We start from the raw sequence: 19,118 nt of genomic DNA on the forward strand, positions 1-19,118 counted from the left end.
TGACTTGGGCTGAGACCTTATTGCATCTGTTCCATCATTACCTCAAAACTGTTTCACCCCTCTTGGTCTACAGCCTATATAATCCCAATCTTCAAAAGGGGGGATACATCCAATACTTTGAACTATAGACCCATAGCTATTCTTGATGCAGACAGCAAGGTCTTTGCTTCAATCTTGCTGTCCCAGTTTGTGGGATGGGCTATGGATTCCTACATTTTGAAGAAATGGCAAACTGGATTTCGTAACAACATGGGAACCTTTTCTTTTCTTATGCCGACAATTTTCTATTATTTGATTGCACTCCCATAGGTCTGCAGAGCCTATTGGATGCCTTTACATCCTTTGCAGAAAAACATTCTTTGAAGATGAATCTAATTAAAACCAAGGTTCTTCAGTGTACAAGATGAAGGAGAGATTCTAAATTCACATGGCATATTGGTAGTGATCCTGTGGATAAAATTATCTCCATGATCTTCTTAGGCTTTCTGGTGTCCTCTAAACCCAATATAGTGAAATATCACTCATGGCTTCTTGATAGAGAATCAGCAATGGCCAACCAGCTTCAAAGAGTAGATTCTAAATTTGGCAAATTTTCCATCAAACCAACACTCCGATATTATTTGGGGAAAATTGTTCCCAAATTACTTTATGTAATGGAGTGTTATGCCTTGTGAACATTGGAGTCTCTCCCACTTCTTCAAGCTTTAATATAGAGACATGCACTTAAATTGCTGAATTCCGTACCTATTGGTGTTATTTGCAACAACCTAGAAATTGTCTTTTAAGGTAAAAGCATTCTGGAAAATCTTGTCCTTTTTACGTAAAAGATTCTCTGCCCTGTGGCAGATTACTTGTTTGTTGATCTGCGTGATCTGCTGGAAAAAAAAGCAGAAATGTATAATTCCTCTAAAAACATTTGGTGCAGATAGGAAGCTCAATTGAAGAACTAGTTAAACACCCTGACTTCACTAAATGTCTTCTCTATACTTTTGATTGGATCTGTACCTTGGAGAATGTGCACTCTTATCCCTCATTTTACCATGTTAGGAATGAACATAAACTACTTGGTGTACTTACCCCATTTCTTACATTATATCCCAACAAAACCACATGTTCTGTGTTTCTAAGATTTCGATGGGGTCTGATTTTAACTAAACGAACATTGGTTCGATATAGATAGTTAATGGAGGAGCTGGCTACATGTCGGTTCTGTTCAATTAACGGTGTACTTGAAACCCTTGAACATCAGCTTCTATACTGTCCAGCAACCCAGGCTATACATTTTAACCATTTTAGGAAGGTTTGCAAACTGTTTTCCATGACACAAGCAGACCTAACATGGGCCACTTGTCTTCCTGGTCATTCTAACTCTGTATTAATTGCTGTCACTGTTTTTTTTAAGGAGCTAGCTCTGTCTGATAGATTTTAGAGACAGTAAATTGTTAGGACATTTTGCCAAATTAGTTTTACCATGTCTTTATATGAATTTTATGATCTGAATTTTTAAATCATGATTTTTATAATAATGTGTTGTATATACTTTGTTTGATGTTTATTATGTAATGTGAATGTTAACGGTTATTTATTAACCAACAACAATAATACAAAATAAAAAAAAATAACACCTATTTCTGCATGAATTTTTAATCTATGTTGTAGCGGCATAGGCAAATATATGACAAGGCCCAATGATTGAGTCCTGACTAATCTAAACTGACTGTCGAAATTGTATAGATGCACACCTTCGTAGTGAACTCTGACACAAAGTTGGAAAACCACAGAAAAAAGAGATAGTGTCCAAAATGTATCCGATACTCAAGTCCCGTGCACACCTTTTCACTGAATAACTCAGCCATAATTAAGTAAATAATGAATTAGGAACTTGCAAATTAAATTGCATTCAATGTGAACTGATTTTTTGGGGAAAAACTGTGACAATACAAGTCTGAGATTATTCAAAGTGGACAGCACAACGCATTTCAGGATGTAAATTTCCTTCATCAGGTGCAATCCAATATTCAACACTATAATAAACAGTACAATTGTAGTCCAAACTTAAGTGCATGAAATCGATTTAAAGTATAACCTATTAAACTAACAGCTTGATTCATGGAATTATTTGCGTGAAAAACGCAGATTTGCGCGCCTTTCTGCCCGAAAATCCTTGTTTGAAGTATGGGGATTTTCAGGCAGAAAGGCACGCAAATCTGCGTTTTTCACGCAAATAATTCCATGAATCAGGCAGTAAGTCCACTCTCAAGCATTGGATACTGTTCTCATCCTTTGACTAACCAGTGACAAATGGACAAAATCTCAAGTTATAGATGTCATACGATCTTAGTTAGATTGTGATATAGTGCCAACATTGTAGTAGAGTAAGAAAAAACAAATTCTAGTAGAGTAAGCTCCTCGGGGGAAGTAGCAGTGAGAGCATACCTGTGTAGGGACTGGGTATCAGAATCCCATGTCCTTGCAGTACACCCTGTGAGCCTGCTCGATGTGAGTCAATAGTGCATGACCTTGATGGTATAGAGGTCCAAGGTATGCAAGAGTATGTACCTGTATCGTTCAATGCGTGATCCCTTAGTTATAAGGATGAAGCTTGTGGCATTGCACAATGTCCAGAGGTTGAGAAATAGACAAATTAATGACTGTGAATAAAGAGGCATGCTGCCAAAGTGTGTGATGAACAGGATCTAAAAACACAAGAGGTGTGTCAGCTATCCATATATCTCAGTATGATATATTTATGGGGCAACAATGAATGCAGGAAGTTTGAAAACCAAAATCATAGAATCTCTAATAAAACAATATGTACAGTTTTTATTTCTGGTCTGTTTCCCCTTTTGCCCGGTCACATGTAAAGAGAAAGGCGTGTCTAGAGAATATTTCAGGTGATTGGGTCACTCACAAGAAAACCCCCAAGGTAGAGATAATCTAAGCAGCACCCAAGAACATGGCATGCCAGTGTTATTTGATAGTGTAAGAACCTTCCCTTTGCCAGCATGCAGGGAAAATGCTGTCCTTCCTTTTAGAGTTGCTAACTCACTCTCTTTAGAGAGAGTGTGCCTTTAAATCAGATATTTTCACTTTACTGAACCCTGGAGACACTTTTCTGCAAAGCACAGACCCAGAGATTCAGTTTACCATTTGGAACCCCTCTGCTTGAAGGCAAGGTTCATAGAATTTTGAACAAATTCGAATTTCCTTCTTAAATGCCCCATGCCCATTATAGGATTTTTGGGGTTGGCAACAAGGTATGTATGTGACCCAAATTAATTTAACCGACTATATTCTTATTCACACTTGGAAAGATGTTGAAGATTTCAATTTTCCCAAGTTCTCCCCAGAGTCAGTTGACCATGTGGAAATTAATTACATTATTAATTAACAAGGAAACACAAGGTATCGACGTATGGATGCCCAACCTATCAATGTCTATATAGGGGAAGACATTAATTCAAATAGAAACCCTCCATTGGTTTGCTCTTTTGGTCTTTTGTATGTACTTTAAATCTCTCTGTAGTTATGCAGAGGAAAGGTTTTCAGGCATCCTGGGTCATCCCATGGGAAGCAATTGCATCTGGTTATGGAGGGCCCCAGCATCAGCCCTTTTCCTTGTTCTCTCCAGATTTGAGTCCACCTTTCTTCCTGGACATTTTGTTTTCCCTTTTGTCTTTGCTCCTTCTGTCTCCCTTCTGTCTGATCTTGTCTCACACCTCTTTCTGTCTGATACTCTGGTTGTCTGATTATCAAGATGACCACAAAGCCCCCATTTCTACTGAGTGTCCAGTTTGTCTTAAAGCCTCCTAATCACACCCCAAATAACTAAATTAGGATGGACTGTCTCACTGCAAATAATTATTGGTTATGATTATCAGCCCTTCAATTTAATTGCTTGGCAGGTCTCCAAGCCCCTTTTCTGGGAGTTCTTGCTCCACCCATCTGAAATTGCATTTCTCAACAACTCTGATATGAATTCACAAATCTTAAACATGATGCTTTTCTCTAATGCACAAATAAGGGTCATGACCCATATATTTCTAAATTGGTCTGATCATGTCTGTCTCAATGAACCGTGTCTGGTGTCGGCACATGTGCGAATGGCAGATTTTCATGATTTCTATGGAGAGAATGAATGTTCCAATCATATGATTTTACAGACCAGTATCTGATTCAATAAGCTACCATATTCCTGACTATATGATACATAACTTGCTGGGAAGCTACAATTACATTTCAGCTTATATCTCTGGTTCCCAAGGTCATATTTTGAGGGGATTCCTATTAACACATTTTGTTTTTCATGTGTTTTCTGAGGACATATGAGCCATCTCAGTACCTATTATTATTCCCCAGTTGATGAGCAATATGATTCTCCATATAATCCTGTAATGAAAAATCCTTTCTGCCCCAAAACCTGTATGTGGCCTGGCCATCTGGCCTTTGTGACCTAGTCTGCAATAAAACTATTTAACATTCCTTCAAAGCTAAGGACCTAAACACATGTTTCCTTATGTCCTTGGGCAGAGGGGTATAACTTCGCCCCTTGAATCATGTGACATTCCTCTAATGCATCTCAACTGTCAGTCAGCCCCAAACGCCACTGCAAACACAATTTAATGCTCAGCATTTTTGAAAGTTCAGAATCCATGTGCTGCATGTTTGTTTACTAAGTGGTCATCATTCCACCCCAATAAAGCTCTGTCACAGGCCCACGATCTGCCCCCTTCCTGGCTCTGCTGAGCTTCAAAGGACTTTCCAAATAGAGAGGCGAGCAAGTGTTTGACCTTTGTGATCTGCTGTGAGAATTTTTCCCTTATGCAGTCACAACTTTCAGTATGCATCTCATGAACAAAACATGGTGATTTTTAAAATGCATACTGTTACAGTTAGGCCTGTTTTCATATTCTCCATTAAATACAACACATTTGTGTTCATTTTCCCTTGTGTTTCTTATGTCAGTATTTTTCATGGATTAACAGAGTCACAACCTTTATTATGTGTGTCTGTAAATTACTTCTGGCAATTGAGTTTCATATTTACATGTTCATTTCCATCCAATGCTGCAACGAAAACCCGACTTCACCATGGCAGCTCTCTTGTTTTATCAAATCTGCACTTTATTGCATCTGTCACACGTAGTGGGAAACATGCCTCAGTCTTTTGGCCTTGTCACTCAAACACAGGGTACAGTTAGTTTTTATTTTTCTAATCTAAGATTGTTTAGTGGTTGAGAGTTAGATGCTGGCCTTTGACACCCATCAGTTTGCTTTCCATATTGCTGCACCTATGGGCCTAGCTTAGCTCGATGCAGTGCTCTTGTATCCTGAGGCTGCAGGTACCCCACAACTCTTTGACTGGAGACTTACCAAAGGTCCTCTGAGAGCTGCTCACATGGTCTGTTGTGCTGACACAAATAGAAATTAAATTGAACCCTTTCAACGTGGTGCATTAAATTGTTTAGCCATAAAATCCCAAGCATGAGGTTTAGAATCAGAAGAAAAGGATAGAGGACTGATTCCAAATAGAATGCTTTAACATTTCCTATTAAATATAACATAGCTTTCTCACTGGATTTAAAGCCAGGTCAAATCTAATTGATTGTAGAACACATAGCATTTTCCTGTGATTTATATCCTGATTTCACTGTATTCAAAGCCGAGTGAAATTACATTTGAATGGGAACAAGTAACCTTTTCTGCCTTTCTCTGTGCTATGCATACAGTATAGATAGCATTTTCGAGTGCAGAGAATAGAAGATTTTGTAAATGATAGCCAATAAAAACTGAACCCAGATAATTAATTACAGGTATAGTCAAAAACGGGGGATATGAATGGATGTGCATGCTTCACCGCTTGACAGATAATTTACAAATTAACACCTGTGAAAGCCATCGATATTTAAAAGGAAAGATTGGGATGAAAGGGAGTTTAGCATTTCTAGTTCCATACAAATGTGCACTTCCAAAGGAACAGTAAAATTCAAACAATGATTGTGTGTTTGCGTGAGAGGATCCTAAATTAATTACGCCCAAATCATCCAAGTCAATCGGGGAAGTGGCATAATTGTCTTTTCAGAAAAAGTCAGAATCTTGGGGCGGATGCATAGAATAAATAAATCAGCTCTCTGTGCATTTTAACATTACAGCACTGCTCACTAGAGCTAGTATTTATTTTACCTGTACATGCTAGAAAAAACGAATCACACCACATTGCACATGGGAACACAATGCAAGTGGAAAATATATGTAACCTTTCTCTATACCAATAGTTGTTTCTGATACTGGAGGGATAAAATAACATGTTTTAAATTGTCATTTATATAAAAAGAACATTCATTGTATACACATGCTAAGTATCTGTGCACATTTGCCAATAAGCAGCAATGTAATAATTGAATTAAGTGTGCAAATTATTTGCAGTGCCTTGTATAAATAGAGATAAATGTTTAGAAACATTTGAAAAATAATGAATGGATTGATGGGATAACTAAATATGTGTACAGTTTCTTAGCAAGATGTTTACAGGCAGTCAAATCCTAATTACTGTAAACCAGCTAATAATATCTATATATTTTATTGTGGTGACTTTCTCGGTATAACGTTAGGGAACCACTTTTCAAGTGAATTTATTTGAATACATCCATATTTTGATTCCTAATACAGACTGTTTCTTGTCCCAGAATTGTCATGGGAGACTATAAACCATGGGGTTTAAAATTAGAGATACTTACTTAATGAAGAGCAGTTACAACACACCAACATGTCTTAACAAAATGAAAACATGATTACAATGTGTAGTAAATGATACCTATGTCTACCACATGATTTGAGTAATTTAGCATACCATTGCATTACAAGGACATTTACAGTAATATCTTTTTGAATGTTGGCAAGTGTAAAAAATGTTGGGCCATGATATATCAACCGTGTCTCCAATTTCCTAACCACTGCCCACTATCCTGGGCCCCCTCATATTCACCCTCCCCACTGCATTTGCAGGTAAACTAATGATTTCCTTTTGCCTTCCTTCACCATCACCTCTTTGAATACGATGTCCAGGTCCTTTTCTCCTTTCTATTCTATTTCTGATCACAATATCAACTACCTCACTGCCATCCACAAAATGGGTGGATCTATGATGCCTTAAATTAAACTCTTCCTAGGTAGAAGACATATTTTTCCCAACTCTCCAAAGCCATTCCCAATCTTCCTTCTCTCATCTCCAGCGACTTTGTCACCCCTTCTCCATGGTTCATAACCTGGGAGTCCTCTTTGACCGTGATGTTAAACTTTGTTCAGATCATTCGAGCTACTGCACTGCCAGGCTTAACCTCCTGTGACAAACCAGAAGGAGGAGTCATACTCAAGAAGGAGTCAATTCAAGGGTTTTATTGAAATAAGTAAAGAAAAGGCCTTTCTGTCCCTAATGCCAAGACGGTCTTCCCTACCTAGGAAAATAAACTAAGTGTGCTTGTCAGTCCTCTAAACCAAATATAGTCCTTTGTCCAAAAACCTAACTTCTAACTGGAACAACCACTAAAGGAAACGTCTTAAGTAGCCAGAACACTATGCTCGCAGTTTATGTCTCTTTCTGTCCAAGTTCACTGCGTTTCTAGCTGGGATGCAGCTCTTAGTTGGAAAAATAATTGTTCATATGAAAGACAGCAAAAGAAAGTTTGTATCCATCCCAAGAAAAGAAAAGTGTATAGAGTCTTAAACAATATATTTTAATCTTCTCCTCGCATAGTCCTCAAGAGTTGTAGAAATTCCTGATATACATATTGAAGTTTTCCATTCCTTTTAGTGTAGGGCTCCTTCTTGTCCCGCCTTCGCCTACAACCTACACAACTCTTCATATACTTATAGTCCAAACGTTTGAACATTCAAGGTTTTATCTCATGGGTTGCCTCAATGGGGTACTCCTGACCCTGTTTCTGCTTTAAACGTGATATTGTTACTGGACCTTGCCAACATGCATTTCTCCGGTTTCCTGAGTTCCTGTAACACACATTATCAGTTAGTTCTCTCCTCCTTCCTTGGGCCATTATCATCGGATCCGCTCCCTGTGATTGGTTTCTTCACAGGGCGGCTTTTTTGTGCATGTGTCGCTTGTTGCAATCGTTCGTGGCCTCCCAGCCTACCACAACCTTAGTGTGGTGAAGCCACCATGAAGACAGCCTCTCCTTCTCGGTCTCTACTGCAGTCACTTTGCTTTTCTTCATGGTTCCCCCACACTGCCGTCGGTTCCACGGTACAGCACAGATCACCCCTCCATGATGTTTTCCCGTCAGAGGCTCAGCTCTGTTTAGCACTTTTTCTGCTTTGGTTAATTCTTGGGGTGAGAGCAGAGGACCCAGTCATCCCTTCAACCCTGGACTCGGTATCTATCTTCGGACCCTGGGCCCACCAAGACTTGTCCATGGTGCTACTCCAGGTACGGCTTGATTTGCACTGCCTCTGTCTCTCAGGTCTCGTGCTTTTCTGTGCAGGGTGGATGGCATCTCCCTCTGATGTCTGCTTCCTTCCACACTACAGCCAGCTCTGCTGCTCTGTGTTTCTCCACCCCTTGCTGACGTCCTCATATCTGTGACATGCCTTGGTGTTGGGATTCTCTTACTCCAAGGCCGGATTTTGGTTCTTTTGTCTTTATCTCTTGTTAGCTTGCTTCTGTAACGAGAGCAGGTGTATTGTTCAGCATAGGTTTTCAAGCATGTAGAAAGTTAATCATTACATGGAAGTCTTGTTAGTATTATCTTGAGCCAAATGGATAGATGTAATGTTGAGATGACTTACTTCTATGTAAGCCGATGATGTCTTCTGTATAGGGAGTTCACTATGGGAACGGGAATCATTGTCCCCTACAGGGGAGCCACTCCCAATAAGGTCCCGCTTGCCCAAACCCCTGGGGAGGCTTTTGCTTAGCAGGCTCACCTCCCTAACCTAAAAGCGGGTGGCTGCGCCTAGGGGAGAAGGGACGAATACCCTGGATTTGTCACATTCCATAGTATAAGGGCAATCCTCCACACCACACAACAACAACTTTCATATCTACCCTGATGCACGGCATGCTGGAATACTACACGAGCATTCTCCTTTGTCTCCCATTCTCCTCTATGATACCCTCAAAGAAGTTCTCAACTTTTCTACATTCAACCCCCTTAACCTACCCAGATCCTCCACCATCTTAAATTACCATCACCATGGTGGATGGCTCCCCATAAAAATGTCTCCCTCTATAAGTTCCTACTTCTCATCTATAAATCCATTATGGTTTTCCCCAATACCGTGATGACTGCATCTCAGTATACTCTCCCTCCCGCACTCTGACTCTGAACTCCTCTTCTTTCAACAGAACAACCTATCTTTCTCTATCCCTGCTTTTGCACCTTCTCAATACTCTTACCGAATTCCACTGAAATATGCTCCTGGCCATTAAAGCTATTACTTTATTGGAATTGTTCAATTCCAGTTCAAACCTCACGAGCAAGTGAATGTACCCCCTTGATAGCCTACCTCATATAACCACCCAGCAGGCCTTTCATGGTAAAGTCTCACAGGAATGTATACAGTGCTTTTGAAAAGATGCTGTAAACATTTAAATACCCAGATAAATGTACATAGTTACTGGGTAAATTATGACATTAGACCCCCCCCCCCCCCAAATGTCAAATGCTATATTATTCATGTTTGGTTCCCCAATCTAAGTTCCTGGTTTATGTTCCTCTGTGTTATTCCTTAAGCACTAAGAGTATGCCATCCATTCTGCCAATGAAACTTGCAAAATCAAACTACCTAGGTACTGTCTCCTTCTTCTCGTATGTCATTTTAGTTTGAATTTAAATCCTGGCTTTCAATAATGCAATAATGCAAGTAAGATGCCAGGGCCTGCCAAATGCTTCTTCAATGCCTTTTAAAAAGCTGGAACTGTGGACTTTGCCAGTACTTGCTTTTCCAGTAATGTATCTTCTTCGGTGCTGAGTGCTGTCAGAGTTAGGCCTCTGATCTCAGAGAACCTTCCATGAGTTTGTCGCTCTCAGGCTTGAAGAAGTGACATGATGTAGGTGTATGGCTTCAGAATTGGCAGTAGTGCCATGTGACTGACCTTCACAGAGTAAGACTCAGCCAGGTGGTCATGTCGATGGATTTGCGGTATCTGACGGTATGGAATTTCCGCCAGCGGTAATGCATTTCACACTTGCAGTCCTTTTAACATTGTGAAATATCCGGCAGAGTTTATTTTACCAGTATTACGTTAAAGGCTGGTAACATAGCTCAGCGAGCTTTGCCATGGCTTCTGCGATCTGTGTGTGATCTGCAGGCCACAAGTTTGGATCCAGGCCAAGCGGACTCGGCCTTTCATTCTTCTGAGGTCGTTAAAATGAGTACTGATTTCGGTTTTTCTAAAACACGCTACAAGTAACACACATTGCACCTTCTGTAATGACTTTACTAACGGGCTAGTATAGTACATCCTTTTCCATAACGAATCCTCATTCTGCAGTCTACCACAACCATCATCCAATCACATTTCACTGTGAAACTATCCCTTGCCTCCAGATGGCAGGCACACATGATCCTAACATAGATGAGGATAGCTCAGCGGCAACGCGTTCGCCTCGGAAACTAGATGACTCGAAGCAACACGGATCGAAGGCTTAGAAACCTCTGGGTATTTAAGCGCCTTATAAATACGCAACTAAGACAAAAAAAAATCTTGTAACAGCACCTCGATGTCGCGGGCTGTGTGAGCGCTTTAAAAATGCAAATAAATACATGTTTCTGCAAACGTTCTGCAAGTCCTTGGCCCTTGTCTTTATTACAGAAGCGTTGTGCCAGTGCAGTCTCTCTTTCTTGTGCAAGCGTAGTGACATGTTGTGCCAGAGTAAAAGTGCACTGTTGCATTTTTTTTTCCACTGGAGCAATTGTGCCAGAGCAAAGCTTCTGTAACAAGGGCTGGAGGTATAACCGGAGTGAAACGGTGACGTGGTCCACCGATCACAGCCGTCAGGTTTGTTTCATGCACTTTGTAAAGTACACACATAACTCCCAAAGGCGGTGTATTTAAAGTAAATGGATGAACTTTCACCGCCTAAAGACTCTGTTTTGACTCCGCCCTTTTTGATTAATGATTTATTTTCGCTCCAGTGAAGGTAATAAAAAAAGACGCGCGCCTCAGAAATCATGGCGACGTCCCCTCTCGTTTGCCACCACTTACAGCAAAGCAGCGGCCTGATGGCATCCATTTATAACTGTGCCGCATTAGATAAGCATCTCGAGCCTTTCGTGCAATCTGTTTCTTCCAAGGCCGGGATGCTATTTCTTCCCGGAAGGCGGGACTCCCGTGTAAATCTCCCGTCCTGTCAGCGGTGATGATGGAGCGTTATGTGGTAGTTGGAGCAGAGCGCCGGGGCTTCAGACGCCCTCGCTAAGGCAACTTCAGGCTGTGCACTGCTTCTGTATCTCCAACGACGTCCCACCCTGGTGCACCCGCGTATCCGACGCCACCGGGGTAATAATGTTCGCTAATAGCGTGTAATATTCACAGGCCGCAGCGTTCCCCCTTAGCACAAAGCTGTTCACTGTTGGCTTTCAATACACGTAGATTATTCTAATTATCAGCTACCGTGTGGGAAACATTATCGCACTTAAACACTCTTGGAATTTCAATCGCAGTACCTCCATCACGCATGCGCATCGCATTGCTTCTCTCTTTTGTTCATTTGACATTTGCCTTTCCCCTGACCTGACATCTCTTTGTTTTGGTTAGAATCCTGTGATTTCCTTTTCTGCACAAACTGGAAGTACTTGAAATTAAAATCTGAACAATCAGATTGTGGCCAAGCCCCCCCATGTGTGTTGGCAAATCCCAGAGGCCTTCATTAGCACGTAGGTGCTGTTTATGCCTTGGAAGTGTGCTAGCCGTTATGAGTAAGTGTTTCTTATGCGAAACAGCGCAGCAGCAATATGCTTTATGGGAATCTGTTGTGTGGGCGTGACTACATTGGAAGAGCTTTCATAAACTGCAAATGTGCAATTTTCCCCTCAACAGTCGAAAAGAAATCTGTCGAGAGAGAATATGTTGGCTGTTTGCTTTGATCTGACTTCACTTTGACATGCCTGCTGCTGAGAGATGTTTTTGGGAGTGTGGCTATAAAATCACAAGATGGCGTCTGACAGCTGCGGATATTTCATAATAATGACGTGCTGTGTGCAGTTCAGCATTAGGCTGCTTGGGAGAATTCCTTCTGTGCAGCGTTATTGCCTGTCTCCCGCAGGTGGAAGCGCCATTCATCGCTGCTCCGGAGCCGTGCGTTTTGCGCCGTCTTCATTTCTTTATCTATTTGTGGCCTACTGTTTGTTATGCATTGCTGATTTGGGAACTGTTGTTTGCAACTTTCAAAGTAATTTTTTTCCCCTTGAGATTCTACTATCATGAAAACAATCATAAAAAAGGTTGCTTGCCTCTCACTGGTATCGTTTCCTAGAACTCAACAGACTTGGTAACAGCTCTCGAGTCATAGAATCTCTATGACTCCCGAGGCTCTCTTGTTCGGCCTCCCTGCCTCCCATCTTGCTCCTCTCGAATCCCTCTACCACTCTGCCATCCGTACCCTCTGTCTTCTCGCTCTTCATGACTCAATTTCCTCTTCTCTTTCTTACCTTGGCTGGCTTTCCTTTCACTTCCAACTTAAATTTCATTTCCTCTGTCTTGTTTTCAAAACTATTCACAATCTTGCTCCACCCTACCTTTCCTCTCTCCTCTCATTCTACACTCCCTCCCTCTCCCTCCGATCTGCTGATCTCTTCCTACTTACAGTACCCCCGTCCCCATGTGCCTCTTCTCGATTCCGTTCCTTTCAACTTCTTGCCCCCCAACATTGGAACTCTCTGACTCTCTCTATTCGGTCCATTCCCACCTACTCCTCCTTCCGTGCCTCCTTGAAATCTCTTCTTCTCTATCCCCCACCCTGACAGTCCTTCTTACCTCCCTTACTTCTCTCTCTCCTCCCTCATTTTTTCCCTGCTTATCTTTTACCTCCTACTCCTCATTTTTATCTCCCCGTCCTGTCTCCCTCATCTCTCCCATTTCCTCCTCCTTCCTTCCTCGATTATAAACCAAGTAAATTGTCCTACATACTGTTTTGTTAGCTTGTTTCATGTTTGTAATTTGCTTCAATTCATTTTTGATTATATTGTGTGTATTATCGTTGTTATAAAGTAAAGCGCTGTGGCATAAAGCAATATATAAATAAAATACCGGTCCAAGTGGGGTTAGGGACGAGAGGTTGTGAAGGAAATCTCCTTGTGCTGAAAAAATTTTGGGAAATAAGAAGACACACCTATGCATTTTAACGATAATTGTACAAATACAGGTACAGGGTGTTTAGAAACATTTCTAAATCAGTGTTGTACTATAGTGAAGCAGATGGGAGCCACTACCTTTGCGGCTAGGCAGTTGAGCCCGCTAATCAAGACCCTCCCTCAGGGTCTCGGAAAGTGGTACCTCAATGGGAGTGACTCCCCTCTAGGGAACAAGGAGTTCCATTACTATGACGAACTCCCTATGAAGATTACATTGCATATATGGGAATCAAAAGGACTAATGGTGCTTCTGTTTTGGATTCAAATAGCTGTGGCATTACACTCTATTTGGCTTCAGGCAATGCTGGATTCCTCCTGAACCCAACAGTTAAAGAGGGGTGACACACCCCTTTCATTATTGGCAACAAACATAAAAAGACGAGGAACCTTGAATGGAGGAAGGAGAAGCCTCTGATGGGAAGATGTCCTGGACGGGCCAAACCACGCTAACAGCAGAGCCGGAGGTAGCATGGAGAACAAGCGGATCACTAGCAAGACGTCAGAAGGCTGGCGTCCCTAACAGCAATGAAGCTGAAACTGTGAATGAGACAGAGGTTGTAGAGAGACTGTATCACCTGGTGGCACAACCACAAAGGAGCTGTGGTGGGCCTGGGGCCCGTTACCGACGCCAAGACCAGACCACTATGGAGGGATGGGCTCTCCAAACTCTGTATGAGAAGTGTGCCGACTGCCGAGCCATGCAGCACAAGGGAAGCAACTCTCCCAAAAAGTCAACACTGGAGAGAGAGGATGCATCCACCAGTGTTGGAGAAACCAAGATGGTTAATGGAGCCTGGAAAACCAGAGTGCTGAACATGGGTAGACGCCCAATTTAGGCCCCTCTGCATTAACTATATTAGAGGGCCAGAGGGCATTCGGGAGCCCTAGAGAATTAAGTGACATTGCCATTCGATGCAGGAGAAGCCAAAGGGATTATGAGAGCCTGAGAAACCCGAACGCTTTACACAGGCAGATGCCCCACAGAAGTCCCACTGCATTAAATACATCATAGGTCTTTGTGGAGCCCTAGAAAACTAAGTCAACTTGACATATGAGGCTGTGGAAGCCAAAAGGGTTATGGGAGCCAGAGGAACCCAAACGTTGGACATGGGCAGATGCCCAATCAAAACCCTGCTGATGTAAGCACATCAAAGGGCAACAGGGGTTCGGGAGCCCTAGTAATACAAACTATAGGGTAAAAGACTGGAACCTGAGAGAACATGCAGTGTTCCATTGCCCTAACCGTAAACAAGAATACTATCAAATAGAAGATCAATACTGGTGGGATTGTATTAAGAAGACCCTTTTTCCATTTAAAGAAGGGAAAGTATTGAATGTGTGCAAAGACTTCCGACTTGCCATGAAAAACCTGAAAAGAGACTGGAAAACTGTATTGTGAACTTAGCATGTTCAGAAGGTTTATTAAAATTAAAATAAAAAAACACCTATCTAACCATATTTTTATAAGAGTATTTTCCTACCTAATGAACTAAACTAAGGGTGCTCGTCAAATGTCCAAATTAATATAGTGCTCCATCCAAAACCTACTTGCTATATTGTCCTACCACTCAGAAAAACGTAACAAAAAATCAGACCAGAGCAATGGCCTCTCCATTCAGGATTTGCTTGTCCAAACTACTTGGGTTTCCTCCCAAAGAAGGGTTTTTCAGATGTTCAAAGTCCTAGACCGACCACTTCTTCTGGCTCACTATAATTCCCTGAAGGTGTGTGCCAGCCTCTGCAGTGTTTGGGAGCCTCATAAAAGGACTGACATTGGCCCTTGAGACCCTGGAGTGGGTCTCACTGCACCTGGAAACCAGATCAGCCAAAGCCGCTGTTGTTGATGACAACTCACTCTGAGCCATGACTGAAGTGCGCTTGATGCCAAACAATCTAGCAGGACCCTTCAATGCTGCCCTTTGGTGTCGATCGTTCTCTGAACCGCCACCCACTGTTCGACTTCATAAGCTTGTTGTTGCCTTAGCTCAAATCAGGAAGTACTGAAACCTTACCTTGCTCGTATCACCGTCTGAAACACCAGATTCATCGCTGCTCCTCCAATCAACCAGACCCTGATGTTCCCTGACCAGCGACCTCAGAGTCTTCACATAGAATCCACAAGCCTGTGTATCCTGGTACCAGCTCACTGCCGTGGAACTGTGACCGCTGACTGAACCTGGGGAACGCCCGATGCGTACAGCGCACATAGACGTTTTTAGACTGCAGCCACCTTCTGTTTGACCCCGACTTGATGCCAGCTTGCCCCATGGCCATCGCAACTGCTGCATCCTCGGCCTGATGAGACTTTGGATCATTTAATAGAATCCTTGTTCGATGCTGTTGTATCACCAAGAGATTTGCAAGGGGTCTCCTGACCGAAATCTGTCCCCCTGATCCATCTCTGGGCCCTAAAGACTAAATACATCATTTCCATTGCCTTTCACCTCTTGTTTCATCACCCAGTGTGCTGCATCTATTCTATCTGTGCATATTCTCTGTTTCTTCTTCAGGGATGGGTTGCTACAGTGTTTTTTAGTTAGTTAGTATTATACATGGTGTGTCTGATTAAGGTATGTATATTTCGTAGAACCTTGATTGGACATTCCTTTTATTTTGCAATGTTATTCTTCACTGTTTCGGTTGCTACTGAACCACATTCACACCCTTCTTAAGAGTATAGCCTTCCCTCGGTCCACGTTACCAGCCAACGGGAAGGAGGTATATCTCTTGACTGTGCCTGTTTTGCCCTTTATGATTGTGTTGGCTCTTGCTTTGTAGACGTATGGGGGCTGAGACCACATTTAAGCCTTTACTTATCCTTGTACTCCTGCAGGGCAGAAGTCAATTCATCACATCATTGATCCCCCGACCATGAGGTCAATTTTGCAATGGGAAGGTTATCAATGCTTAAGGATTTACAGGCATACATCTGCCATGTACACAAGTTCAAATACATACAGCCATGCAGAGCCGTGTGTTATGCATGCAGGTTCACATTATCTCTTGGGACACATCACCTCTTTGGAGAATCTTGTATCGAGTTACAGGATTTACCCCAGTTCACAGGTCTCCCCAATTTCTGGTTGATCATGAAATGTTCCATAAGCCCAGTATTGTACTGCTTTTTTACAGCATGAATGCAATAGCCTGCAAAGAACTGTCCCTCACAGCCTCCCACCCTCAGATCTGTTTTAGCTTTCAACAAACATGAAAATAATCATCAATGACATTGTAGAGAATGCTGTTGTTCTTTTTAATTGTGGATACCTGAATAATATGATGGAATTTTAATATGTGATGGTGTTGACAACTAAGCCATAGACAAAAGGCACATGTTACAACCCCCAGAGTCCTCAACCAAATCTCTCAGTCATTAAAGGGTTTGGGTTGAAAATTCTCATTAGAAAAGAGAAGATAATGATAATGGGACCTGTCTTGGGTTGTGGGTGTTACATATACTTCCATGCTCTCTGCACCTAAGGAAAGCTTGCTACCCTTCTTTTAACATATTAACCACCCTGTATGCATTTTCACCATTGCTATAAACTTAGAAAGTGGCTGTGATATTTTCTTGGACTTTGTGGAGAGGTGTCCCCCAGATAACCATTAAAGGCCACACAATATCAGATGCGTCGACGTGTTACTACCGTTTCATGGAAATGCTAGCTTTGTATATTTAGAGATAGATCTTCACATGTAGGAGGCAGTTCCTTTGCTTCCCTCTATACCTGACTTTGTGGTTCATGCAAAGCTAGTATAGAAGCACCTCAATATTTCTGTGGTAATTAAACATGTGATGCAAGCTTTCAGACATGGATGTACAGGGAGAAGCGGCTCTGTATGCCTTGTCTTTTTTTCCCACAAATGGAATCCTCATACCAATTTTTTAAAAACATGTCCATTTGTTTTCCCAATATTCAATGCATACCATGTTTTAGAAACTCATCACTTGTGTATATCAGCTTCTTCTAAAAGCCAGGAACACTGGGATCTCTAGTCAACATTGTCTAAAATGATAAACACGTTGACCGGCTAAACCACAGCAGATAAAGCAATTAATAACCACCTTCTCTCAAAGATTCCCACTACGCAGACCACATATTTCCTCATAAATAAGTAGAAAAATGACTTTTAACGTTACAAATGTATAATTTACTTGTATTGAGAAACAGATTTTGGGTGTAAATACATGTTTTTCTTTAAGGCAATGACTAGATCAAATCCAGCTATCGCAAAAAATGTTTACTATGAGTCATATGTAAGTCACTATAAAAATGTGTAGTTCATTCATTGTATTGATAAGATAATTTCACTCCCTTACCTAATAATTTAGAAATCATCTTTGTAGAGGGTTGTTTGAGTGATTATCGCAGACAACTCACGATTGCTTAAGCTAGTTAGAAGGTTACAGGCCATCCATATTGTTCATATTCTTGAACCAGCTTCTTGATCAATAATTTGATGAACATTCCTAGTTTCTTATATATACAGAATGCAAAGTAAATTTTTCAGAATACACGACGACTATGTTTTTTGAGACAACCCAGAAGATACATGCATTGTGCACCAGTTCACAGTTCACAGCTCATAGCTGAACTTGGTCACTTAGTTTTGTAACACGACTTTTCCCAGACAACAACACCTAATTTCTCAGTCCATGGTTGTGTACTGATAAACAAGCAACACACGACACATGTCTCAGTACAGGAAATGAGACAAAATACACAATCGATACCTGTTCGCTATTTTTCCTTATATGTTATATTATGTTATCTTATGTTTATGTAGCACCTCCTGCCAAATGTATCAGTACCCTTCCCCCGCTCTCTATGTTTGTGTGTGACTTCCGATTCATAACTGTTGTCTATAAAGAAGGAATCACACAAAACAGCAATTTTCTGCATTTTGAACAGCTTTTGTTGGATTTTTTTTCTGTATTTTCGTGTTTGCGTATTATTTAATTATTGCATTGCTATTCCACGTTCTTCATTTTTCTTATTTAATAATGAAATATGTGACTATTCTTAATGCAGTTTGTACAGCGCTCTATTGCCTATAGGTTGGGAGTGCTTTATAAATATTATATATAATCACAAAAACGAGGGGTGGACGATCTGGATGAGAAAGTGCTGTCAACATTTCTTAGTGATTAAAACGGTTTAAAGGGCACGTCTCTGGGAGGCAGATTTCTATGAGTGGATTATCCTCAAGTAGAACAACAGAGAAGGGTAGTTTATAATAGGGATAGAATCATTATTAATTGGGAAGCACTTTATAGCCTGCCACAGATTCTTTTTTAGCGTGACATATTACCAACTGTTTTCCTGGTTGTAGTAGTGCACTAATTAGACAGTGCCTTTGGGTGATTTATTGATATATTTATTCATTTGCTATTTGTAATGCACCTCATGAAGTGTGGAGTGCTTCAGCAGTAGCCGGGGTATCACGAAAGCTATTGCACAAAGCACAATGCAACGATAGAGCATGTTTTCAAGTGGCACTAACCGCAAAAGCATCTTCATTGCTTTCTGCACAAACTGCCTCACCCTAGCTAGGGCCATCATTGGCAGCAAATTAGATTATTGCAATGCTATCTTGGCCCGGAACCTCAATGAAATACGTGAACAAACTTCAGCTAATTCAAATAATGCACTCAGAGCTGCTTCGGGCCTGGAACGATCAGACCACATTTCACATATCAGACTCGAGGCACACTGGCTCCCCATTAAATCCCGCATCGAGTTCAAACCC

The 19,118-nt window shown here is 41.4% G+C and overlaps 1 protein-coding gene across 4 annotated transcripts in view; it reads left to right on the top strand.

Moving 5' to 3' along the window:
• The window catches only part of PRKG1 (protein kinase cGMP-dependent 1), a 2,834,149-nt gene that overhangs the window by 1,499,165 nt on the left and 1,315,866 nt on the right, over positions 1-19,118 (top strand). The window lies entirely within an intron of this gene.

Source organism: Ambystoma mexicanum, chromosome 8 (genome assembly GCF_040938575.1).
Source record: "Ambystoma mexicanum isolate Mex_15411 chromosome 8, UKY_AmexF1_1, whole genome shotgun sequence".
Lineage (NCBI taxonomy): Eukaryota > Metazoa > Chordata > Amphibia > Caudata > Ambystomatidae > Ambystoma > Ambystoma mexicanum.